Source organism: Ranitomeya variabilis, chromosome 6 (genome assembly GCF_051348905.1).
Source record: "Ranitomeya variabilis isolate aRanVar5 chromosome 6, aRanVar5.hap1, whole genome shotgun sequence".
NCBI classification, from domain to species: Eukaryota; Metazoa; Chordata; class Amphibia; order Anura; family Dendrobatidae; genus Ranitomeya; species Ranitomeya variabilis.
The window spans coordinates 7,901,106-7,927,491 of record NC_135237.1 but is presented as its reverse complement, the minus strand read 5'-3'; the positions used below and the strand labels follow the sequence as shown (position 1 = coordinate 7,927,491).

At 49.0% G+C, this 26,386-nt stretch overlaps 2 protein-coding genes across 10 annotated transcripts in view; one reads left to right on the top strand and one right to left on the bottom strand.

Moving 5' to 3' along the window:
* Positions 1-5,336, bottom strand: part of C6H1orf35 (chromosome 6 C1orf35 homolog) — a 94,282-nt gene extending 88,946 nt beyond the window's left edge. Inside the window, exon 1 of the mRNA XM_077267808.1 lies at positions 5,143-5,336. The gene's annotated coding sequence lies outside the window, so the exon portion shown is untranslated. The remainder of the gene's footprint in view (positions 1-5,142) is intronic.
* LOC143781284 (uncharacterized) overlaps positions 1-26,386 on the top strand; it is a 142,732-nt gene that overhangs the window by 51,665 nt on the left and 64,681 nt on the right. For 2 of the 9 annotated variants that reach the window (XM_077267801.1, XM_077267798.1), the window contains exon 1: positions 22,680-23,102. The gene's annotated coding sequence lies outside the window, so the exon portion shown is untranslated. Of the gene's footprint in view, positions 1-6,096; positions 6,356-10,925; positions 11,055-22,679; positions 23,103-24,075; positions 24,301-25,688; positions 25,842-26,386 lie in introns of those variants that run through there. The other 7 variants (XM_077267802.1, XM_077267797.1, XM_077267803.1 and 4 more) reach the window with 5 other exon arrangements.

Here is a 26,386-nt window from a genome sequence, read left to right as displayed (position 1 = left end):
ACCCTACCTAGCGTATAGGCATGCCAAGGTGCTTCTGGCCAAGGTAATTTTTGTGGGTTATTGAAGGGCTGTGCGGTTGTAGAGACCCACGCGTATCAACGCCTAAAGCGTCTTCCTCAAGGTCGATACTGAGCAAGCGGCACGTTCCCTGCCTTAAATATAGCAATAATTCCTTAGTACACCTACCAGGTGTGAGCAGCAATGGCGATCCAGGCACACCATTCCCGGCGTCTCACCAGGGCTATTGCGCAACTGCAATGACTCCTGTCGTCATCACGCAGCATCTGTAGTCAGCGCATGCGTGATGAGTGTATCGATACACTCGGTCTCCATGTAGATGCAAGCCGCTATTCGTCGTCAAGGCACGTGATAAGAGGCCCCCGCATATGTGCAGAGTAAGCCAGCGCTCTAAGTATCCATAACGGCACATAGAGATCTAGCGTAATCGCGCAGTGGTCAGTGCGCCTGCACGGCTGCATATGCCAGGTTGGGGGCACATAAGCTCCTCTGCGCCTGCATATTACCTCCTGCTGATAGTGATGTAGATCCTGCAGGAAGGTAGGAGGCCAAAAGCCCAACAAAACAAGCATTCAGTGCTGGTGCTACAAACCTGGCACACATAGCGCTAATACACGCGGGAATAACCTTATTCATATTAGTAATAAACAAAATAGCGGCACAAACAAAAATCACATTCAGATGGCACAAAGTGCATACGCCGGTTAACAGTATGGATTAAAGTATGCACTCGGTCAAAAAAAAAAAAAAAAAGCCCTATATTGGCACCAGTTTCAAAAAGGCCAATACCATGTATATAGCGTGCAGACCACAAGAAAAAAGGATGACCTCATAGGGAGGCGCAACAGTGTGGATATAAAATATGTATGCGCATACATTATAGGGTGCAGTAAAGCTACTGCACCCTTGTGAAAAGATTTTTAGAGAAGACCTATGGGGCTTAACGCCAGTAGCCAGAGAGGTACCGTATATCCCTGGTATGGTGCCCACACAAGCGGTTGACCGACATAATTAGATTTAGAGGGTATAGTAGGTATTCTTGAACCTGATGAGAAGTCCTAAAGATTATATATATAACCAGGAACCACCCCCTACAGGGGTGAGCCTCTGATATGGCGCACATACAAATAGTTAGATTACGTCATTAATCTTTAACGAGAAAAAGATGGTAATATTACTATGGACGAAGATAACAATCTCTTTGTCAGAATGTTAGATCATGGTAAAATACAGAACCCCAAAAAGGAGTCAATCCGATTTTTGCAAATAAAAGGACATTGGAACCATAGATCTAAATACAGATTGTTAAAAGATACGAGAATGGGATAACTCCGAAAAAGCATCACAATCGATGTCCTATATATGTTGAGGAGAAAAAAGATGTTCCAACATTGATACATGCCAGCGCTATTGCCAGAACCAATCTTGTTCGAGCACGTCCATAACTCTACCTAATATTTAAGTAGCCATAAGAGAACATGGGTAAAAAAAAAACTAAAAAAAACACCCGCTATCTGGTAAATATACATCTACTTTGTGGGTCTCTGGTCACCCCCAAGTGATCAATTGCCATTTCATTAGTTGGAGAGTCCATACCCTCAGGTATCCATAGGCTTCTTTCACAGTAGCGTCGGGCTCGGCCCGTCGCCGTGCGTCGGGCCGAGGTCCCCGACGCTAGCGTTGTCCCCGCCGCACAACGGGGGCAGCGGATGCATTTTATCAGCGCATCCGCTGCCCCATTGTGAGGTGCGGGGAGGTGGGGGTGGAGTTCCGGCCGCGCATGCGCGGTCGGAAAAAGCAGACCGTCGGGAGCAAAAAACGTTACATGTAACGTTTTTTGCTCCCGACGGTCCGCAACAGCACGGCGCAACCGTCGCACGATGGTTGCGACGTGTGTCATTGCGTCGCAAATGCGTCGCTAATGTTAGTCAATGCAGAAAAAATGCATCCTGCAAGCACTTTGGCAGGATGCGTTTTTTCGGCAAAACGACGCATTTGCGACGTAATGCAGTTAACGCTAGTGTGAAAGTACCCTTAGAGTAAATGATAAACCAGGGAGGAATAAATGTCTTACCCCATTGATCTGAAATGAAAGAAAAAAAAAAAAAAGAGAAAACACACATGTCCAAATATAGGCAAGGACATGAACATTCTCCGCTACACAGTACCCATAACATTCCACAAAGAACACATAGGCAAAATCCCTATGTTTTTTTGTAGAAGCCTGTATATAAGAGTTCCTCGTTCAGGCCACCTGGTACTAGACTCTTAAGTTCGTAAATCCAGCGGGATTCTCTCCTCAGCAGTTCATCTGTTAGTCTACCCCCCTAATGTTAGGGGTGACCCCTTCCAGTCCCATAACACGGAGAGTCCTAGGGCTGCCATTATGGTGCTCCAAAAAGTGGGTAGCCACAGAGGTAATCTGTTTTCTTTTTTCTTTGTCACTTCTGGCTGTAGATATGTTCGAGACGTGCTGTTGCACTCTACAGCGCAATTGTTGAGTCGTTTGTCCAACATAAATTTTGTGACAACCACAAATTAGGGCATAAACCAGGTTGCGTGTACGGCAGTTAAAATATGATCTTGATTTCACCTGAAAGGGCAAAGAGGGAACAGTAATACCTAATTCGGCCAACATCAATGGGCATATAGAACAGCTCCCACACGGGTAGGAGCCGATAATGGCGTTACCTGACTGGGTTCTGGATGTTGATCTCCTAAAGTGGCTCCTAGACAAACAATCCTTCAGATTCCTTGCTCTCCTAGCCACAACCCTCGGTCTGCTTGGAACAAGTGCCTTCAATCTCGTGTCGCTCAATAAAATCTCCCAATTCGCCTCCATTAAGCAACGTACATCACCCCACTGGTTGTTAAAATTTTGTTAAAAGACTAAGTTGGTCCTTGTTGGCTCTCTGCTGTACCCTGAGAACTTCCTCTCTTGGTCTCTACCGTGACAATTCATATGCCCTTGAAATAACTCTCCGTAGATATCCGCGTTCGTGTAAATGATTCGTGAGCTGTCTCGATTCATTCTGGAAATCTGTTATGGTGCTGCAATTCCTTCTCACCCGAAGGAATTGTCCCTTCGGGATACTGTTACGTAGGTGGTTTGGATGAAAACTAGAGTAGTGTAAAACACTGTTTGTGGCGGTTTTCTTCCGGAAGAGGGTGGTGTTGACCGGTTGTCCTTGACCATAATCTTCAAGGCTAAGAAGTCAACCGAACTCCTGGAATGGTACAATGTCAGCCGGATGTTATATTGGTTGGTATTGAGCTCCTCAACGAAAGTCTGTAGTGCCTCGGCTGTACCTGTCCACAAAATAATGATATCATCGATGAATCGGTACCATTTTAGTACATTTTCAATGAAATACCGATTCTTAGATACTTGAGTCTCCTCCCACCACCCCATAAAAAGATTCACATATGGGGGCGCGCACCTAGCCCCCATGGCTGTTCCCGTCACCTGCTTGTAGAACACCCTATCGAAGATGAAATAACTCTTTTCTAGAACCATTCTGAGAAGGTCCAGAATGAATGAGTCATGCCCCCTATTCCCTGTTGAAAACTTATCCAAGAAGTATCCCACAGCTGAAATACCTAGGTCATGCTTGATGTTAGTGTATAACGCTTCCACGTCCATTGTGGCAAGGATGATGTCATCCGGTAGTACCAAATTGTCCAATTCCTGGATCAGGAACGATGAGTCTCGTATGTATGAATCCAATTTCAGGACGATGGGCTGTAGATAAAAGTCGAGATAAATACAGGACTTCTCATACATCCCCGAGACTATGGGTCTACCCGGTGGTTCTGGAGCGCCCCCACACCGCCGCAGGGCCGAGGGGTACCCGGAGCCGGGCCTCTGAGTCTCTGCTCTGGGATTGTCACGGTGGCTAGACCCGGTCCGTGGCCCTGTCTGTCAGTGGGGGATGTCCGGTGCAATAAGTGGTGTTGTAACGGTGCAGTTGTGGGGTGCAGGTCGCGGTAAATAACGAGGACACCAGGTTGCAGTCTCTTTACCTCTTTACTGAAGATCTCTGAGTCCTCAGTCCAGAATACGGCTCACCAGGCTGCGCAAGTCCGGCCGGTCCAATGACACTTCCAGAGTTCTCTTCACAGGAGGAAATCTGTGCCTTCCCCCTAGCGCTATGTGTTGTAGCCCTTCCCTGCTGCGCTTACGGAAAGTACCCCACAACTGTTGTGTCTGTTTCTTAAGTTCCCTCACAACTCGACTAGATGATGTTCTGCTAATCCTCCGTCCCTCCCTGAGGTTCGGGTAGGAATGGCACCCGTTTGACGGGTAGGCCTGGAGTTCTTCCGGGACCCTAGAGACGCCCCTCTCCCACAATTGCCTCCCAAGACTTCATAGGTGATTTGAGTTAGACAGCCCGCCTGAGACTGACTGTCCTGCCGCTGTTTAGAGTATTGCTTGAAGCTGAATGTTATTCTACTCCCTCGGCGTTCCGGCCACCGGTAGTGCGCCTCAGTAGGATGTTGCTTCGGTCTTACAGCACGACTCCTACTGGTATTTCTCCTTTTGCGTGATCCCGTTTCTCACTCAGCACAATCTATCTCTCTTCTAATCCTTTCTTGGGCACCGCCGCTACCCGGAGCAGGCACGGTCCCGTTACGTTCGTTCTCGTTGCCAAGCCTCTGTCAGGATCCCACCCCTGACAGAGACCCTACTGTCTCTTCCTCCACAACACCCTCTGCCACTAGGTGTTGCTTCGTCCGATCCAGTCAGCTTTCTGATCTAACTTCCTGCCTGACCCCCAGTTTACCCACTATGGTGGGGAGTGGCCTAATGAATAGCACCCTTAGCTCCCCCCGGAGGCCCGGCTGTGAAATGTATTGGTGTCTGTGATACCTGATCAGATGAACTCCTTCAGTGCCATCGGACGCACCATAGCTCCCCATAGTGGCGGAGCCACAGTACTGCAATGACCAGAACTCTGGGGCGCTGCACTCCCCCCTGGTTAAACACAGTACTCCGGGACTGGGAAGAAAACAACAATACAAGTTTGTGAAACTAGAAATTAGGTCACCGCGCTACCTATCTCCTGAATAATGAATATTAGAAGCTGCAAAGTACCCACCAAAGGGTTAAAATGAGGCACTTACCAATTGTTTGAAGTGCCAGAAGACTTTGAACTGTGGACGTTTAGTGGAGCGCTGCAGAGATGAAAATGCTTGCTCCTTCCGTGAGTCCAAGATAAGGAAGTCCGGGCGGCAGCGTGAGGTGGCAGACCCGGGGGGGAGCGTCCTCCCTGTGGGCGCCAAGCTGCTGCGTGCACGCCAAGATTGTGGACAAGCGGCGTCCTGGCCAGGGGCGCCGTTACACTGCAGCAGGGAATAGGGGGGGGGCGTGGTCTGGGTGACGTCACCTGGAGCTACAAAAAAATGGAGCAGAAGACGGATGCCGAACAGGGCCTCTATTGCCTACGCGTACACGTACAGAATCCAAGTGGATTTTTTTGCTGGATAGCCTGGCCCCTAAGGGTCTTAATCATGAATTGGAGCTTTTTGCTTTTAAATAGTTATATGTTTTTATTAGTACTGGTGTTCTTTCCCCTCCCCCCCCTCCCCTTTTTTAATATATTCATATATTTTTATATATTTATATATATTTTTATATGCATTAATTATAAATAAAAATCCCCTTCTTTCTATTTTTCATATATATAGTTGTATATTTCTTTCTGTTTTGTTCAAAGATAAAATTTTTTAATGTACCTTTTAATGTATTTATTAAATAAAAATTCTTTTAAATATCAATACATAGCAACATAGACTACCTATATCTATTTTTTATTTTATTGGACCTATGGACTTACAAATTCACAGCCTTTTTCCTGCAGCTTAGCTACATTTTCTTAACACACATGTATATATTTAATTTTTTTCTTTGTTCTTTTGAATAGTGGGCGGCGCTTTCTATCCTATATAGAGCAGTAGACAGCCAGGGACCTCTAGCCCTGACGAAGAAGGTCCGGTGACCTTCGAAACGCGTAGGCAATAGAGGCCCTGTTCGGCATCCGTCTTCTGCTCCATTTTTTTGTAGCTCCGGGTGACGTCACCCAGACCACGCCCCCCCCCTATTCCCTGCTGCAGTGTAACGGCGCCCCTGGCCAGGACGCCGCTTGTCCACACTCTTGGCGTGCACGCAGCAGCTTGGCGCCCACAGGGAGGACGCTCCCCCCCGGGTCTGCCACCTCACGCTGCCGCCAGCCCGGACTTCCTTATCTTGGACTCACGGAAGGAGCAAGCATTTTCATCTCTGCAGCGCTCCACTAAACGTCCACAGTTCAAAGTCTTCTGGCACTTCAAACAATTGGTAAGTGCCTCATTTTAACCCTTTGGTGGGTACTTTGCAGCTTCTAATATTCATTATTCAGGAGATAGGTAGCGCGGTGACCTAATTTCTAGTTTCACTTCCTTTTGCACATATATGACAGGCTTGACGCAGTAGCTGTCTAGGCACCAGCAGCTTCCCCCACTCCTATATTCATTAACACTTGGAGCGCCGGTGTATTTACTATTTTATTCTAACAATACAAGTTTAGCAAAAAGACATACAATTTTGTTGAGTGCAATAACAATAAGTATACTTGAACAGGCTTCCCTTTATGGGAGGTAAGGACACTTGAACGTTACAAACATGGTTAAATATCATAGCAACATGCTATAAATAACTCTTCTTACCCAACCGGGTATTCTACTAAGTGCAAAAATTGCTGAACAATACTTTAACGTTGCCTTTAAGGACATACACTCCGTATCCACTAAAGACCTTCCTATAATCACATTATAAGATAATTTAACTTTTTCATTCTCCTTCTTTAAATCTGCAGGACCGCCTGTCCTATCGGCACCAGACCTACTGCCTCTCCTTTCTGTTACAGGACCGCCCCGTTCAGCCAGGGCCTACCGCCTTTTCAACTTCTATACACAGTATAGATCATAACATTACTTTCAGTTTTAGAAGCACTGAGCCATCTACGTATGGCTCCTAGGAGGACTCACTAACTAACCCCTACGGGTTCACTTTCTGTCCTCTGTAACACATTATTAACTCTTTCTTTACAATAAACTAACTTTCTATGGAGGACTCAGGGTTTACCTTCTATCCCCACTTTCTATCAACATTATCAATCATTCCCCCTTCTTTCGAGAAACATCATCATTTCTTCACAATTAACTGGTTGGATACATATAACTTTCTCATTTACACATTATCATCACTTGCTTTCATCAAACATTATTGCTACCTGTCTTAAAGCAATATCACCGTTTGAGTGCAACAATTGAACATCCCCTTTAAGAAGGGACCAAGTCTCTATGAGGTAGCATTTCTTCTCAAGCTACCAGTCCTTGCTCAGCAACGGTTCCAGTGTGGTATCTTCACAAAGAGTTCTTCTTTAAGTAAAACCAGTAGGGAGCACCTTTAATAAGGTGCTAACTATATACAAAAAGTTCGCATCATGCACTGTTCATGATTACAGCAGTTCTTTTCAACTAAAAACTTGTGCAAAAACTTTAGAAAAACAACCAAAAACAAACAATAGGGATCCCGGGTCAACAAAGGGATCCCTTTAAAAAGTTAACCCTGAACGGGTTTAGCAGCAAACAGTAAACAAAGGGAGAACTATTTACATTGTCAAAGCATTCATGCTTACTCATTTTGGCGCAGCAGGTGGTTTCCTTCCGGGCCTCACCAGACCAACGGGCCGCGCTGCCGATCCAAGGAGCGGTTCCTGCCCCAGCAATGACAGGATCCCTCGCCGTGATGCTCTTTTCACTGATGGGCCGGCACGCCCCCAAGGTACGTGGTGGGTCCGGGTTCCCCGCTGCTCCGCAGGGACAGGTTCCGTTGCCTTTTCGGCGGGAGGTTCATCTTCGGATGTTTCGGCAGCGGCCTGGAGTGCGACGCACTGCTGGACGCCCCGAGCTATCCAGCCAGCTTCACCTGTCTCTCCTCCACCTGGTGTAGGTCACAGCGTCACCTGGCTCCAGGTCGCGAGTGAACCTTCCCCCGCTGGGCTCTATTTCTTCCCGGTCAACACGGACCTGTAGTGGCTCCCCGATCTCCTGGATAACTCCCCTTCCCTTCCGGGAGTTGAAGGACACCACAACACCCCAGTGTGACGGTGGGGTCTCCGCGACGCTTGTCAGATCTACCTGGGCTGCAGGTTGGGGTCTGTTCCGCCATGCTGTCATCAGGCGCCGCAGGTGTTCTGCCTCCGGCAGGATCCTCAGGCCCTGTGCCTGCAGCGTACCTTCATCTGCGGCCGGGTTGGGAGGAGCAGGGGACACCGGAGAGAGGCGGACCTCCGTGGGCTGGCCCAGCCGAGCGAGCACGCGGGCATCAGCCTCCAAGCGGCGTGCTATCTGTCGGGCCTCGGCTGCGGCCACACACTCCTCGGACATCTGCCAGTTGGGTCGACCCATCGGTAGTTCCGTGAGGGCCAGTCCCTGCAACGCTGGTGCATCTGGGGCTGTGTCAGGCGGTGCAGCCTCAGGCTGGATCGGGTCAGTCCCCCGCGGGATTCTCGGTGTCGCCATCTTTGCTCCGTCTTCGGTGTCTTCTTCCCACGGTCTCTTTCGTGGGCGGCCCCGTCTCCATGGTCTCCACCCTCCAAACAGGATGAGGAGGCGGACCTCGGCTGTTGACGGACACGTCCTCAGGACCAAGAAATGTTTAGACTGGGCGGCCATTGTTCTTCGCGCTCTCTAGCTTGTCTACGCCTACTCCACGCCCCTCTTCCTCTCCTGCGCCTCTCCTCAGCGCTGCAATGGCGGCGGTTTTGGCGGTTAATGGCACAGCACAGTCTTTCAATAAAGTACAGTCCAAGCACAATAAGTCACAGTTCCAAGGCACACATGACCTGATTCTTCAGGCTTAAGTAGATCCTGTTCGTGACGCCAAATTGGAGCGCCCCCACACCGCCGCAGGGCCGAGGGGTACCCGGAGCCGGGCCTCTGAGTCTCTGCTCTGGGATTGTCACGGTGGCTAGACCCGGTCCGTGGCTCTGTCTGTCAGTGGGGGACGTCCGGTGCAATAAGTGGTGTTGTAACGGTGCAGTTGTGGGGTGCAGGTCGCGGTAAATAACGAGGACACCAGGTTGCAGTCTCTTTACCTCTTTACTGAAGATCTCTGAGTCCTCAGTCCAGAATACGGCTCACCAGGCTGCGCAAGTCCGGCCGATCCAATGACACTTCCAGAGTTCTCTTCACAGGAGGAAATCTGTGCCTTCCCCCTAGCGCTATGTGTTGTAGCCCTTCCCTGCTGCGCTTACGGAAAGTACCCCGCAACTGTTGTGTCTGTTTCTTAAGTTCCCTCACAACTCGACTAGATGATGTTCTGCTAATCCTCCGTCCCTCCCTGAGGTTCGGGTAGGAACGGCACCCGTTTGACGGGTAGGCCTGGAGTTCTTCCGGGACCCTAGAGACGCCCCTCTCCCACAATTGCCTCCCAAGACTTCATAGGTGATTTGAGTTAGACAGCCCGCCTGAGACTGACTGTCCTGCCGCTGTTTGGAGTATTGCTTGAAGCTGAATGTTATTCTACTCCCTCGGCGTTCCGGCCACCGGTAGTGCGCCTCAGTAGGATGTTGCTTCGGTCTTACAGCACGACTCCTACTGGTATTTATCCTTTTGCGTGATCCCGTTTCTCACTCAGCACAATCTATCTCTCTTCTAATCCTTTCTTGGGCACCGCCGCTACCCGGAGCAGGCACGGTCCCGTTACGTTCGTTCTCGTTGCCAAGCCTCTTTCAGGATCCCACCCCTGACAGAGACCCTACTGTATCTTCCCCTACAACACCCTCTGCCACAAGGTGTTGCCTGGTTCCAACCCAGTCAGCTTTCTGATCTAACTTCCTGCCTGACCCCCAGTTTACCCACTATGGTGGGGAGTGGCCTAATGAATAGCACCCTTAGCTCCCCCCGGAGGCCCGGCTGTGAAATGTATTGGTGTCTTTGATACCTGATCAGATGAACTCCTTCAGTGCCATCGGACGCACCATAGCTCCCCATAGTGGCGGAGCCACAGTACTGCAACGACCAGGACTCTGGGGCGCTGCAGTTCCACCACAGATTTATGTACCTTAGGTAACATATAAAACGTGGGAACCACCGGGTGCTTGACTGTGAGAAAATCAAATTCCCTCTTATTGATAATATTCTGGGTATAGGCATTGCTCAATAGTCTATCCAGGCTCGACTTGAAAACCAATGTAGGGTCCGAGGGTAGGGCAACATAGTGTTGTGGATTGCCCAATTGCTTTTTGGCTTCTTTGCAATACATGTCTTTGGGCCACAACACTATGTTGCCCCCCTTGTCTGCCTCCTTGATCTCAAATTATTCGTTAGATTTTAACTCCTTAAGAGCCTGTTTTTCTTCCCTGGACAAATTGTTGTGACCAATTTTGTCCGGTTTCAGATTCTGAATATCCCTACTCATCCTCTCAAAAAAGATTTGTATAGCGGGAAAGAGGGTGAATGACGGGGTAGCCTGTGATGGCAGTCTGCCACTAAATCTGCGCTTACCTTGATAATTCTCACTCTCCTCCAATAACTCCTTTAGGTCCCGCAGTAGTAGCCTATCCGCCTCCGTCATATCATTCAACATTGTGGGATTCTGGTATAACAGTCTGAAAGTCAATTGTCTACAAAACAGGTATAAGTCCTTCGTTAGTTCGAATTTATCAAGGGTACTCATTGGGGAAAAGGAAAGGCCACGGGACAACAATTTTCTTTCAGTACAAGAGAGACTATAAGTGGACAGGTTAATGATGTTAAGCTCACAAACAAGGGAGACTATAAGTGGACAGGTTAATGATGTTAAGCTCACAAACATAGACAATAATCTCGTAAAATTACAAATATTACCTTCCGATTCGCAGGCCTTCAAAGTCCTCCCCAAGAAGCAACCATCGGGTGTCCGGTTTCCTCCATCACTATGGGACGCAGTGGCCAATCCCCTGTGCCCTTAATCCGTGGTTCGGTTACACTGGCTACCTGGCATGTCTACGGTAAGGAGTGAAAGACTGATGCTCTCTAATTCAAGGTAGGCCAGTCGATAAGTGCGATCGATCGAGATACGAGGCGTAGAATATTTGAATCAGCTCAGGGAAACAGGTGGATCGGGTACATCGGCGCAGCGGCATTTATCGGGAATAGCCTTTTTATTTCAATTAATGGGGTGGGGGATGTTACTAAATTCCCTTTTAACAAACAAGCCGTTAAAGGCTGGAGAAGGCTTTAACCAAGTCAGGAATGCCGTCGCTCTATATCATTGAGACTATTGCATGATATCACAATCTCCTTATCAGTAGCAAGTCGCAACATCAGTCGACCCTCATATCAGCAGCCCTCACTATAGTTTTTCCTTTCAGCACACTGCGTATTAGTGATTTATTACAGCGATCTAAAAACGGCGTCGGAAGGTGGGATATTCAACGAGGACTTAGTCATTTGCAGCAACGCTTCGCGCATTTGCGTTCGCAAACCCAAATGCGATCCCGCCTGTAGAGGCACATGGTTCATTGTTAACTCATCCGATGGACCAATATGCCCGCTAAAAAATAGTCAAATGCTACGTGGTAATAATAAATACAAGCAGATTTTTTCTCTCACATACAGGCAGGTTCCCTCTTACCAAGTGTCAATTTCAAGCAAACTTATAAACAGTGCCAAAAAAAAAAACGTTGCTAATCCAAAAGGAATACGTCACACATTATTTCCTAATAAAAGGAGCCACCAAAGCTATCGGAGACTGAAATGCAGACAATGTGCCGACGTAAATCCACATGTTTCGCCAGATATATCACCTGATTTGCTCGAGTAACGCATCTTGTCTCTTACAGGCGTCTGTAAAGCCCGCAGTTTGGGTATTAAGCCATTCTTATGTCTACTGGGCTTGCAAAAGAGCCAAACTTCAGCCGGGTGGAATACATTTAGGCTGCCCGGGATGAATGTTCAACTAGAGAGGTATTAGAGGTCTCCAATGGCAACATGTGTTCCCAGAAATAGTCAACATTGCTAAGAGGGCAGAACGGCCGGTGATATTAGTTTTACATGCCGGAGGTAATGATCTAGGCAAGCGAAAAAGTGCTGAGCTTTGTACAGTGATGTCAACAGACATAGAGCGTTTTATCTGTTTATTACCGGATATGGTATTGGCAAAAGCCATTGAGAAATCAAGAAGAAGGATCAATGCGAGGATGGCAAAATTTGTAAAAGGAAAAGATAGCATCTTTGACACCACAAGTCGGAAAGAGACAACTCAGCTCTACTGAGACCGGGCGGTATAAATCTCACAGACATTGGTCTCGACATATTTCTGTCAGGTTTGCAGATGGAGTTGAACAGGCCCTAATGCTGATGGGTGGGGATCGGAGTTCTGTGTAGGTGATACACATGATCCTCCATGGCAGTAGGGTAGAGGGGGCAAAGGTTTGTAACCGCTCATCGGCTTTCTCGCCGGGCGGTCACTGACAGAGCCTTCAGCGATGAGTCTGTTATAACATGTAAATGTCCTCTGCTTATCAAATTAATAAACTGACCAACCTGTTCAACCCATCCAGGCCTGTCTGTGTTTCATTACAGGATTGGTGGGAGGGGGGAAGGCACTGTTTACGACACATGGGTCTCTGCAGTCACCAGATTGAAGAGGGTCGAGAAGAGAGTTATCTGAGAGATAGCGGATAAGACGGGAGTGGACCAGGCATTCAAGGAGTTTAGAGATGAAGGGAAGGAAGATTAGAGACAGGTCTATAGTTAGCGGCACAATTTTGGTTGAGGGATTTTTTAAAGGGCCACTGTCACCCCCCTCCAGCCGTTATAAACTAAAAGAGCCACCTTGTGCAGCAGTAATGCTGCATTCTAACAAGGTGGCTCTTTTAGTTTTAGGTTCACGTATACCCCAAATAAAGCGTTTTTATACTTAGCCACAATTCCTGTCTCTAGCCAGGTAGGCGGGTCCTCACTCTTGACCAGCTCCTCTGCCGTCACTCTAATCTTCCTGCACTTTCTGCGCCGCCCCCTCTGCGCTGTTATCGTTTCAAAACCGGCGCCTGCGCTGTTCACTGGTGTCCTGCGCCGACGCAGTAAGTTCTGGCCGTCTGACATCCCAGCCAGGCTTGCACACTGCGCCTGCGTGGGCATTGCGGCCAGCCACCTTTGGAATCCCCGCACTGTACATAATGCATAACACAGTGCGGGGCGGGGATTCCAAAGGTGGCTGGCCGCAATGCCCGCGCAAGCGCAGTGTGCAAGCCTGGCTGGGACGTCAGACGGCCAGAGCTTACTGCGTCTGCGCAGGACACCAGTACACAGCGCAGGCGCCGGTTTTGAAACGATAACAGCGCAGAGGGGGCGGCGCCGAAAGCGCAGGAAGATTGGAGTGACGGCAGAGGAGCTGGCCAAGCTGGGGAGTGAGGATCCGCCTCATTGGCTAGAGACAGGAATTGTGGCTAAGTATAAAAACGCTTTATTTGGGGTATACTTGAACCTAAAACTAAAACAGCCACCTTGTTAGAATGCAGCATTACTGCTGCACAAGGTGGCTCTTTTAGTTTATAACGGCTGGAGGGGGGTGACAGTGGCCCTTTAAGTAATTGATGTATGATGGTATGCTTAAATGAAGAGGGAAAGATACCGGAAGAGAAAGGTTGAATATTTTTGTTAGGTGAGAGGTGACAGCAGGGGAAAGGGACTGGAGGAGATGTGACGGAATGGGGTCACTAGTGCAAGTGGTGGGGCCGAGCAGATGCAAGGAGCCTGATTACTTCTTCTGTGACTGGTTCAAAGTTAGAGTAAGGTAGATGCAGTGGGGGAGGGAGGACAGTGCATGGGATTGGGAGATAATTTCCTGTAAGATATAGTCAATTTTTTTCTTTGAAGTAATTGGCTAGATCGTCAGCGCGGAGATTCATGGTTGGGGCCTGCACTCTTGGGTTGAGTAGGGAATGAAAAGTGTCAGATGTTTAGGGTTATTGTACAGCAAGGTAATGAGAGTGTTGAAATACCGTAGGTTTGTTTGGAGAGGTGAAGGGCAGTGTGGTATGTTTTAAGCATCTATATATATAATCGTCTGATTCTGTCTGTAATGGAAATCCCGCATCGCTGATTGGTCGCGCCAGCCTACCGTGACCAATCAGGCGCAGTCCGGCCACAAATTGGCGCGGGATTTGAACCATGCTTTGCTAATTGGTCGCGCCCGGCCAGCCGCGACCAATCAGCGATATTGGCGCAGGATTTAAACACCGTTTCGCTAATTGGTCCCGGCTGGCCGCGACTAATCAGCCATATTGGCGCGGAATTTAACCCCCACTCACAGCGTGACGTAGTTCACTCACGTTTCCTGAACAAGTTCTGTTAGTCACAGTGTCACGTAGTATCTTCATAAATAAACTACATACATATTCTAGAATACCCGATACATTAGAAACGGGCCACCATCTAGTAAACTTATAATGGATGAAATCTTCGGGTAGATTAGATTTTCTCCATAGACGTTCAGCGCACCTGGAGCACCACTGTAGGAAACGTGTTTGCAGCGTGTGCCACGGTTGTCGCCATCTGTGCTGAGTTCTATGTATAGGAGGTGCAATTTAATCGAGGGCACTTTGCAGGGTTTCATTGTAATGCTTCAGTGCAGAATCCAGACATGAGAGGGACGAGATTGGGGCCAATGATGACTGCAAGTTTTTCATAAGTTTCTGGGTGTTAATGACCTGTATGTTTCTATAAGTGTGGAAAGTGGGGTTGACCTGAGCGGGATGGCAGTTTGTTATAGAGAATGAAAGAAGGTTGTAGTCAGAGAGCGGGAGAAAGGGAAGTTTGTGAAATCATCCACTGAGCAAAGCCGGAAGAAGACTAAGTCGAGGGAGTTTCCGTCTTCATGCGTTGGAGAGTTAGTATGCTTCGAGAGGCTGAAAGAGGAGGCTAGAGATAAAAGGTGAGAAGCAGATGAGAGAGGGGAAAAGCAATGGGGATGTTGAAATCGCCCATGATGAGGGTGGGGATGTCACAGGAGAGAAAGTGTGGAAGCCAGGTGGCAAAGTGATCCAGGAACTGATGAGAGGGGCCGGGAGGACGATACACCACTGCCACTCGCATGGAGACAGGGATGTAGAGTCTGACAACATGGACTTCAAAAGAAGGTAAGAAAAATGAGGGTACTTCAGGGATAACTTGGAAGGTACATTTGGGTGAAAGGAGCAGACCAACGCCTCCACCTACTCTGTTGTCCGATCTTAGGGTATGAGAGAAGTGTAGTCCACCATATGAAAGAGCAGCAGCAGCGGTGGTGTCTGCTAAATCCTGGTTTTGGTAAGAGACAGAAAGTTAAGAGAATTAGAAAGGAAGAACTCATGAATGAAGGAGAGTTTATTACACACTGAGCGAGACTTCCAAAGGGCACAATTGAAAGAGACAGAAGGCATGCAGGGAATATTATTAAGGTTAGAGGGGTTTCTGAGTGTAGCAGTTGGGGAGTTTGACTTGCTATAACATGGGGGGCCGGGGTTGGGAGAGATGTCTCCAGCGACTAGGAGAAGGAGGATAGAAAGAGTGAGCAGATGGTTAAGTGATTTGTGAGAGCGTCTCTTGTGTTGGATGGTGGGACTGAACGGATCTGCGCTGTTTAGCAATGTGAACAGAGCATGAGTGCTATACATAGAAGAGGAAAGGACAGAGGGGCCGATATGGATGGAATGTAAAGAGTTAATGCAAGGGCGGTGAATGTGAGTGAATGAAGCAGCCAGGATATAGATTATACAAAAACATATGGTGAGTATTTGTTGTGTTCCAAATGTGCAGGGAATAGAATTATTTAATTGTCTTACCTGTCTCCTGCCCTGTCTAACTGCCATGCTACAACTGCCAGTACTTTGATAAATTTACTTAGATTAAATGTACATAAATACTATTGAGTCGCCCGCCAGGGCCATGGGGTACTTGGTACCGGGTCCGGTACTCACAGGGGGATGTCACGGTGGCGGCGACCCGGTCCATGGCCCTGGGCGCCCATGTTAAAGGGAAAGTTCTTTAAGGGGTTTGGAATAAAGTTTGTGTTCGTGACACCACCTGTGGTATATGAGGTCAGTAGGGACTGATGCTGCTTAAAGGGGTCTTCTGGGGTGATGGTATGGCAGCTAGATGGTATAACTTCCCACAGGTGAAGTAGGTCCCCAGGGCTCCTGTGTGTAGATGGAGATGGTGACTGGTGCAGTGGAGAACGAGGACACAGGTGTGCAGTCTCTTTAACTGGTTTACTGTAGCTTCAGGCAACCGCAGTCCAGGGCACCAGATCACAGGTACAGGCAGGGTCCGGTCGGCCTGAAAGCAGGACCCTGGGGTGTTACACTGTCCCCCTGCATAAATGCTTTCCCCAGGCTATTTCTCAATATATAGGAGGCTAGTTCTAAAATCTTGGTTTTTTTTCCCTCTTTAGCAATAAAACTAAATTGAGACAGCAGGACACAAGAAATGTAGATAAAAATGTAGAGAAAGTGTCCAGGCCTACATGGATCATAAACCACTTGGAAAAGTGAACACATGATATACATAATATACATATACATATAATATACATATAATATACATATAATATACATAATATCACCGGTGGTTATTATTATTATTATTATTATATGTGAATACCGACTCTGATAAAAATCAAAGAGATCGTTGAAATTGTGGGAATAGAAATGTTACAGCCTGGAATAATAACACAATGCTGTATCACACTAACACTGAACATTATCTGTACAGGTTGGGGACGTCTCTGGGCCTGCTTCATTCTAAAATAATTATACATAATATGTCCGTAAATCAGTCTGATGTGTTATAAAACTCATAAAATGAGAATCACAGTATGAAATAATGATGCATAAACACAGAATATACATAATATCCCCGCAAACTCGCACAGATCAAGCTAAAATCTTTCTGTGATACGTATGGGAAAAAAGTGATAAATGACTGCCCAACACCTGACATTATCGCTGAACTAGGACTATTCTATAAAGCACAAATAAATGAGAACAGAAACATGGCTTCTAAAAAATTGGTAATGAATCACATCTTACAGAATAATCCCAAGCCAGTAACGAAAACTAGTATAAAATAAGACCCAATGACCTTATTCTCACAGCAGTTACATATAAACATCAATATAAAAACAATTACTGGGATAATATTCACTGTATTAACAAATTAAACTATATCAAAAAGGGAGGGGGAGCAGGCACACAGCTGCTGACAGCAGCCAGGGAGGGGTGGGGTTACACACTTTGATACACTTTGATAGGGGCGTGTCCACCTGTCAAATTGAGTTTGACGAAACCACCCGACGCTCTACTACTGAGGATGACGAGCTGCAGTCAGGTGAAGATCCTGATGAGAATGAGCTGCATTCAGGTGGAGAACCTGTATAGTACTGGGCTGCTGGTGACCTCTCTTTATATTACGGGGCACTGGTGACCTCTCTATAGTACTTGGGGGGATATTGACCTCTCTCTATAGTACTGGGGGACTGGTGACCTCTCTGTAGTACTTGGGGGGATATTGACCTCTCTATAGTACTGGGGGGGTGACCTCTCTCTGTAGTACTGTAGAACTGGGGAGCTGGTGACCTCTCTCTGTAGTAATGGGGGGCCGGTAACCTCTCTATGCCTATGATAGTGGGGGGCTGGCGACCTCTGGTCGGGGATGGTCTCCATGCCACTGGGGATCCTTCTCTCCTAATTTCTCCCTTCCTCCACAGAGCTAACAATAACCCTCCCCACCCCCACCCCTGGGTCCCACCTGACAACTCCAGACAGCTGCACTCTCGCCCTCATCATCCTCAATGGCCGGCAGGAAACTCCGTATGTCCCCAGTCCTGTGCAGCTGTCAGGAGTCAATCAAGAAGAGGAGCGTCTCCCCAATCTTCAGGAGGTTTCTCTGGACTCTGGAGCAGTCAGTGCCGCTGTCTGCCGTCCTCCAGCACTAATCAGCCTCTCCAGGACCCCGCTGTCTGCCGTCCTCCAGCTCTAAGCAGCCTCTCCAGGACCCCGCTGTCTGCCGTCCTCCAGCTCTAAGCAGCCTCTCCAGGACCCCGCTGTCTGCCGTCCTCCAGCACTAATCAGCCTCTCCAGGACCCCGCTGTCTGCCGTCCTCCTGCTCTAAGCAGCCTCTCCAGGATCCTGTCTCTCCACCAGGGCGTCCGATTGTCTCTGGCATAGGGGGTCTTTGCGATATGACATGCAAATTCATTGAACACTATCTTCGTCCACAGGTTGAGACGTTGCCCTCCTATGTCAGGGATACTACGGACGTCCTAACACGGGTCGATGGCCTTGTCGTGGAGGGAGATATGCTGTTGGTTACAGCGGACGTAGAATCTTTATATACTAGTATTCGACATGTGGATGGCATGAGGGCGACCAGGTTTTTCCTTGAGGCAAGCAATTTGGAGCCGGACTTGCGTGAGCTGATATTGGAACTGTTGGATTTCATTTTAACCCACAACTTTTTTGTTTTTAAAGATCGTTTTTTCCTTCAGAGACAGGGCATTGCGATGGGGGCGGCCTGTGCGCCTTCTTATGCTAATTTGTTTTTGGGTTTTTGGGAGAGAGATGTTTTGTGTGGCGGGGCACAGGCCTCCCCCCAAATCCTTGGTTGGTATCGTTATATCGACGATGTCCTGTTTATCTGGCATGGCCCTGTCTCTGAGTTGCAAGATTTTATGGTGGGCTTGAACCACAATGATTCCAATATCAGACTCACATATTTGTATCATCAAAATGAAATTTCCTTTCTTGACATTACGTTAAGAGTGCAAGAAAACGGCCTCATTTATACAGATATGTACAGAAAGGAAACCGCGGTCAATGCCCTCCTGCACTCCACATCGTCGCATCCACCCTCCACGATAAGAGCCATCCCCATTGGGCAGTTCCTTCGTGCCCGGAGGATTTGCACCTCAGATCTATCATTTGAGAGGCAGGCGGTGGACCTTGGGGAGCGATTTAGACAAAGAGGGTATAGTGGTCGCTCCATTAGGAAGGGCTATGTAAGAGCCAAAAAAACTAAAAGAGATGCATTATTGGCTGGTGGAAAAAATGGGAACAAAAAGAGAAAAGAATGGGACGGTCAACCCAGATTTGTATCCACATACAATCACAAATGGGATATTATGAGATCTATCATGAACAAACATTGGCCGGTTTTATTAACTGACCCAGCATTACGGAAATGCCTATCAGAGCAGCCTCTAATGACAGCACGGAGAAGTACCAATATACGGGACATTTTGGTGCACAGTCACTATGTGGCCAAGACTCCTAGTATTTTTGGAGTTGGACAACAAAAAAATGGATTTTTCCCGTGCGGGAGCTGCATGGCATGTAGGAATTTGGTTAGATCCACATCTTTCACTTCGTCAGACGGAAAAACCTTTGAAATAAGGAAACATATTACTTGCAGTACGTCCGGTGTGGTATACTACGCGGTATGTACATGTAAGCTAATATATGTTGGATTAACGTCCCGTGAATTACGGGTGCGTGTACGAGAACACGTACGGGATATCATGGGTGCTCGGGGGGTGGAAGATGTGGAGAATTTAAAACCAATACCTAGGCATTTCCGTTTATATCATGACTGTAACCCTAAACATCTAAAAATCTGGGGGATTGATAGGATACATACAGGTATCAGAGGAGGAGATCTGAAACGCCGTCTTGCACAATGTGAGTGTAGATGGATTACGTTGTTGAACACCATTGCTCCATTAGGGCTCAATGAGAGTCTGAGCTTTAGTTCCTTTTTATAATAATTTTATGTCTCCTGCATTTTGTATATGTTCTTCTTTTTTAATTGTGTGTTGTGTATTGTGTTATTTACTCTTTGTCTTTTATCTTTGTCATGTAGCTATGATCTTGTCTCCCATCACATTTATGCAAATAATTTGCCGTGTCCGGAGTGAATATGTTGGATCCAGATATGATGCCGATTGCAGTTAGGGGCCGTCTTATTAGGCCTTGGACATTATGGGCTGTGCGATCGATGGAGAACTGAAATCCCTATGTTTGGCAATATATATATAAATCGCACTTTTTTATTAACGAATATGGTGTATAATATTGATTTAGTTGGATTTTTGTCACATTTATATAATAGAATGGGATATATATTTATTATATATGCTTTTATATATGTTTTTTCATTTGCTTATTTCACTTTGTATTATTGTGGTTGTTTTCTCTGCTTTCACTTTTTTTTTTTTTTTTTTTTTTTTTTTTTTTCATTTTCTTTTCTTTTTTATTTATACATTCACGTATATTTAGATTATCACATGCCAATCGATTGGGGGATTGCATACTATGTATTATTAGTATGCATACAACATATAGTCGCACAGCAGTAAAACATGATGAATAAGATACCTTTGCGATACGGTTGCTGGATGCATCTGGCAGCTTGTTCCCTAGTGCGCATGTCTGTTGTGGTCCGTACCTCGGGGCATCATGGGCGGCGCCTCCTAATGACGTCTGCGGCTCAGTGGCGTCACATGTACGCGGCTGTGGGCCGCGGCGCCATGCTGGGTGCCTAACATGATGCAGTTCCCGGCGTGATCAACATGCGACATGCGCCGCAATTAGGGACATATGGATCCGGTGTCCGGACACGATAAAAACCAGCATAATTCAATACACTGCACCGCCCCCTGACGAAGCCGACGCGAAACGCGCGTTGGGGCTCCGGTGGTGTCCCCTGTGTCTCCGCTACAATGGGTAAGAGGGATTTAGCCAGGCTCAACATGGTACCATTTTGAAATAGACTTTATAAGGGGATCCCTGTAAAACTAATATAGTGGCCAGTCTGAGTCTCCTCCCTCCTCCGATACAATGCACTACTAGCACTTTACTAATTAAAATTAGCAGAGAAAATTTGGGGATACTATCGCAGTGATTTTTTCAGTGTTCTTTCCTAGCTCTCCTCACTGTCCAGTTTATATATTGTATTCAATGTGATTTTACTGTACATCAGATGTTGTTTTGATTAATAAAAAGTAATTTATATATTTTCTCAAGTGGACTTGTACTCCGTTTCTCTTTGAGTTTATATGATATGCAGGTGGAGTGTCCCTATATATGTCAGGTAATCTCCTTATACGCCTTGGTATAAAACACATGAGTATGAGCATGTGTGGGAGACCCTTTATAGTAGTATCCATTGTGGGATGTGTTTATTATTCTCTCCAGGACCCCGCTGTCTGCCGTCCTCCAGCACTAAGCAGCCTCTTCAGGACCTCGCTGTCTGCCGTCCTCCAGCACTAAGCAGCCTCTCCAGGACTCCGCTGTCTGCCGTCCTCCAGCACTAAGCAGCCTCTCCAGGACCCCGCTGTCTGCCGTCCTCCAGCACTAATCAGCCTCTCCAGGACCCCGCTGTCTGCCGTCCTCCAGCACTAAGCAGCCTCTCCAGGACCCCGCTGTCTGCCGTCCTCCAGCACTAAGCAGCCTCTCCAGGACCCCGCTGTCTGCCGTCCTCCAGCACTAAGCAACCTCTCCAGGACCCCGCTGTCTGCCGTCCTCCAGCACTAAGCAGCCTCTCCAGGACCCCGCTGTCTGCCGTCCTCCAGCACTAAGCAACCTCTCCAGGACCCCGCTGTCTGCCGTCCTCCAGCACTAAGCAGCCTCTCCAGGACCCCGCTGTCTGCCGTCCTCCAGCACTAAGCAGCCTCTCCAGGACCCCGCTGTCTGCCGTCCTCCAGCACTAAGCAACCTCTCCAGGACCCCGCTGTCTGCCGTCCTCCAGCACTAAGCAGCCTCTCCAGGACCCCGCTGTCTGCCGTCCTCCAGCACTAAGCAGCCTCTCCAGGACCCCGCTGTCTGCCATCCTCCAGCACTAAGCAGCCTCTCCAGGACCCCGCTGTCTGCCGTCCTCCAGCACTAAGCAGCCTCTCCAGGACCCCGCTGTCTGCCGTCCTCCAGCACTAAGCAGCCTGTCCAGGACCCCGCTGTCTGCCGTCCTCCAGCACTAAGCAGCCTCTCCAGGACCCCTCTGTCTGCCGTCCTCCAGCACTAAGCAGCCTCTCCAGGACCCCGCTGTCTGCCGTCCTCCAGCACTAAGCAGCCTCTCCAGGACCCCGCTGTCTGCCGTCCTCCAGCACTAAGCAGCCTCTCCAGGACCCCGCTGTCTGCCGTCCTCCAGCACTAAGCAGCCTCTCCAGGACCCCGCTGTCTGCCGTCCTCCAGCACTAAGCAGCCTCTCCAGGACCCCGCTGTCTGCCGTCCTCCAGCACTAAGCAGCCTCTCCAGGACCCCGCTGTCTGCCGTCCTCCAGCACTAAGCAGCCTCTCCAGGACCTCGCTGTCTGCCATCCTCCAGCACTAAGCAGCCTCTCCAGGACCCCGCTGTCTGCCGTCCTCCAGCACTAAGCAGCCTCTCCAGGACCCCGCTGTCTGCCATCCTCCAGCACTAAGCAGCCTCTCCAGGACCCCGCTGTCTGCCGTCCTCAGCACTAAGCAGCCTCTCCAGGACCCCGCTGTCTGCCGTCCTCAGCACTAAGCAGCCTCTCCAGGACCCCGCTGTCTGCCATCCTCCAGCACTAAGCAGCCTCTCCAGGACCCCGCTGTCTGCCGTCCTCCAGCACTAAGTGTAAAATCCAATAATAATATATATAATCACTTACATATGGATAATTACATGAAATCAAATAAAGAACCAAGGGTATAGGGAAAGTGTATGATACAGTTTCTGAAGGTCTTGTCATTGATCATCTGTCCTCTGCATGTCAAAAGCTAGAGGTGTTTGTGAAGCCCAACCTATATTTGGATGTCTAGCGTTATTTATAGCCGATAAACAAGTGTAACTAAGATAAGGAATATTCTGGAATCTACTTTTATGGTATAGACCATTGGCATGGAACTGGGTTACCTTATATGGATATTATGTAGGAGAAAATAGAAACCCATGAAAGTCTATGGGACGGATTTGTATATAAACCGTCTCTTCTCAGCATATGTTAGAGTCCTCATACCTTGAGCCTCTCTACATGGACGAACACATCATCACACAAGACCATATGTAAGATCAATGCTTGCTTTCATTTTCTTTTAAATCTAATACTTAAGATTTGTGTGCAATGAACTTATAATTTACTTTTTCTTCATTTTTGTAATCACTCTTTTTGAATGGACATTAAATGAGTTCTGTTTTATCCAAACAATTCTATTTTTGCTTTTCTTCCCAATCCTCACTAAGATACATTTTTTCTAACACTAAGCAGCCTCTCCAGGACCCCGCTGTCTGCCGTCCTCCAGCACTAAGCAGCCTCTCCAGGACCCCGCTGTCTGCCGTCCTCCAGCACTAAGCAGCCTCTCCAGGACCCCGCTGTCTGCCGTCCTCCAGCACTAAGCAGCCTCTCCAGGACCCCGCTGTCTGCCGTCCTCCAGCACTAAGCAGCCTCTCCAGGACCCCGCTGTCTGCCGTCCTCCAGCACTAAGCAGCCTCTCCAGGACCCCGCTGTCTGCCGTCCTCCAGCTCTAAGCAGCCTGTCCAGGACCCCGCTGTCTGCCGTCCTCCAGCACTAAGCAGCCTCTCCAGGACCCCGCTGTCTGCCGTCCTCCAGCACTAAGCAGCCTCTCCAGGACCCCGCTGTCTGCCGTCCTCCAGCACTAAGCAGCCTCTACAGGACCCCGCTGTCTGCCGTCCTCCAGCACTAAGCAGCCTCTCCAGGACCCCGCTGTCTGCCGTCCTCCAGCACTAAGCAGACTCTCCAGGACCCCGCTGTCTGCCGTCCTCCAGCACTGAGCAGACTCTCCAGGACCCCGCTGTCTGCCGTCCTCCAGCACTAAGCAGCCTCTCCAGGACCCCGCTGTCTGCCGTCCTCAGCACTAAGCAGCCTCTCCAGGACCCCGCTGTCTGCCGTCCTCAGCACTAAGCAGCCTCTCCAGGACCCCGCTGTCTGCCGTCCTCAGCACTAAGCAGCCTCTCCAGGACCCCGCTGTCTGCCGTCCTCCAGCACTGAGCAGCCTCTCCAGGACCTCGCTGTCTGCTGTCCTCCAGCACTAAGCAGCCTCTCCAGGACCCCGCTGTCTGCCGTCCTCCAGCACTAAGCAGCCTCTCCAGGACCCCGCTGTCTGCCGTCCTCCAGCACTAAGCAGCCTCTCCAGGACCCCGCTGTCTGCCGTCCTCCAGCACTAAGCAGCCTCTCCAGGACCCCGCTGTCTGCCATCCTCCAGCACTAAGCAGCCTCTCCAGGACCCCGCTGTCTGCCGTCCAGGTAACTCTCCTTCTTCCACCTCCAGAGTTGTCGGCTCCTGGGAATATGTGATGAGGGGGGTGAGGAATTATTCATTTTGCAGTCGTGGAGCCCCTCTTTATAATGTGCCCTCTTTATAATCTTTATATAGCGCCAACATATTCCGCAGCGTTTTACAATGCAGCACTTCATATACAATAGTCACAAGTTACAACATTATTATTATTTATATAGCACCGTTAATTCCATGGTGCTGTACATGAGAAGGATTTTACATACAGAGTTATAGATATCGTTTACAGTAAACAGGTTTTCGATGACAGACTGGTACAGAGGGGAGAGGACCCTGTCCTTGCGGACTTACAATCTATGGGATAATTCATTAATTAAAGCCGATAATGACGCCCCTGCCATAAGAGCTTACACTCTACAATGAGGTGGGGTCAGTGTCGGACCGGGGCACCGGGACACCGGAGAATCCTCCGGTGGGCCCCGCCCCCAGGCCCTGCCTGCCTCCTTCATTTGTTCCTGCCCAGGCTGCATCATCCGGGGCCCGGCGCACAGGCTGTATGGAAGAATTGATGTGAATGTGATCATGTGAAGAAGTGCAGCCGCGCGGCAGCTCCTTCTTCACATGACATCACATGATTCATCACCTCACTCAGTGCCTGCGCTGGCTCCTGTCTGCTCTGCTGCCGACTGTGCTGGCGCTGCTATCTATGCTACTGATCATTCATAAGAGCGGCCCGTGCGCAGCGTGCGAGTGTGTGCAGCGTGCGGGTGTGTGCATGCCGACCTCTCAGCCAGCACAGAGGAACAGCTGACTGACTGTGTGAGGCTGAGCTGAGAGGAGACAGACAGACTGACACACACGGACGCACCGCACGCGCTGCGCAGCACACAACAGGCTCAGGCTCGCCGCTCAGCAGACAACAGGCTCAGGCTCGCCGCTCAGCAGACAACAGGCTCAGGCTCGCCGCTCAGCAGACAACAGGCTCAGGCTCGCCGCTCAGCAGACAACAGGCTCAGGCTCGCCGCTCAGCAGACAACAGGCTCAGGCTCGCCGCTCAGCAGACAACAGGCTCAGGCTCGCCGCTCAGCAGACAACAGGCTCAGGCTCGCCGCTCAGCAGACAACAGGCTCAGGCTCGCCGCTCAGCAGACAACAGGCTCAGGCTCGCCGCTCAGCACACACCAGGCTCAGGCTCGCCGCTCAGCAGACAACAGGCTCAGGCTCGCCGCTCAGCAGACAACAGGCTCAGGCTCGCCGCTCAGCAGACCCACCACCACCACCAGTCACATTCCACACCATGCATTGCAGCATTATGATCTAGACTCCGCCTCCTCTTCATCATCCAAACTGTGTGTGGACTGCGGTTTTCTAATGCTGATTGGCTGACATGCAGCCAATCAGCATTAGTTTTCTTTGTGTGACCTCACAGCACACCTCAGACAATGAGCTGTGCTGTGATTGGTCGGCTCGGCTGTCCTGCCCAAGCAGCACAGGCGCACTGTCTGCAATATCTTACAGTCGGAGTCGGAGAGGCTGGAGCTGAGGGTCCGGTCAGTATTAATGTAATGCAGTACACTAATGTGTAACTTACAGTAAAATATGCCTGCAGGCAGCCTGCACCCTGCAGCATAGTTCTACACAGCCACTGAGACAGTTATGGCAATCTAAAGGTGACACAAGGTGGGGGTCCGGCCCCCCATACAAAATTTCTAATTTCTTGTGGGCCCCCTTCCCCACTGTCTCCTAATTTACTGTGGGGTCACCTCTCCCACCATTTCACCTCTGGGGAACGGCCTCAAAGGGGCACACAGGGGGCCCTCAAGAAATTAGGTGACACAGTGGGGAAGGGGTCCTCAGGAAATCAGGTGACGTGACAGTGAGGAAGGCAATATACCACGTAGCTGGGCAATATACTACGTGACTGGGCAATATACTACTTGGCTGGGCAATATACTATGTCACTGGGCAATATACCACGTGGCTGGGCAATATACTACGTGACTGGGCAATATACTACGGAACTGGGCAATATACTACTTGGCTGGGCAATATACTACGTCACTGGGCAATATACTACTTGGCTGGGCAATATACT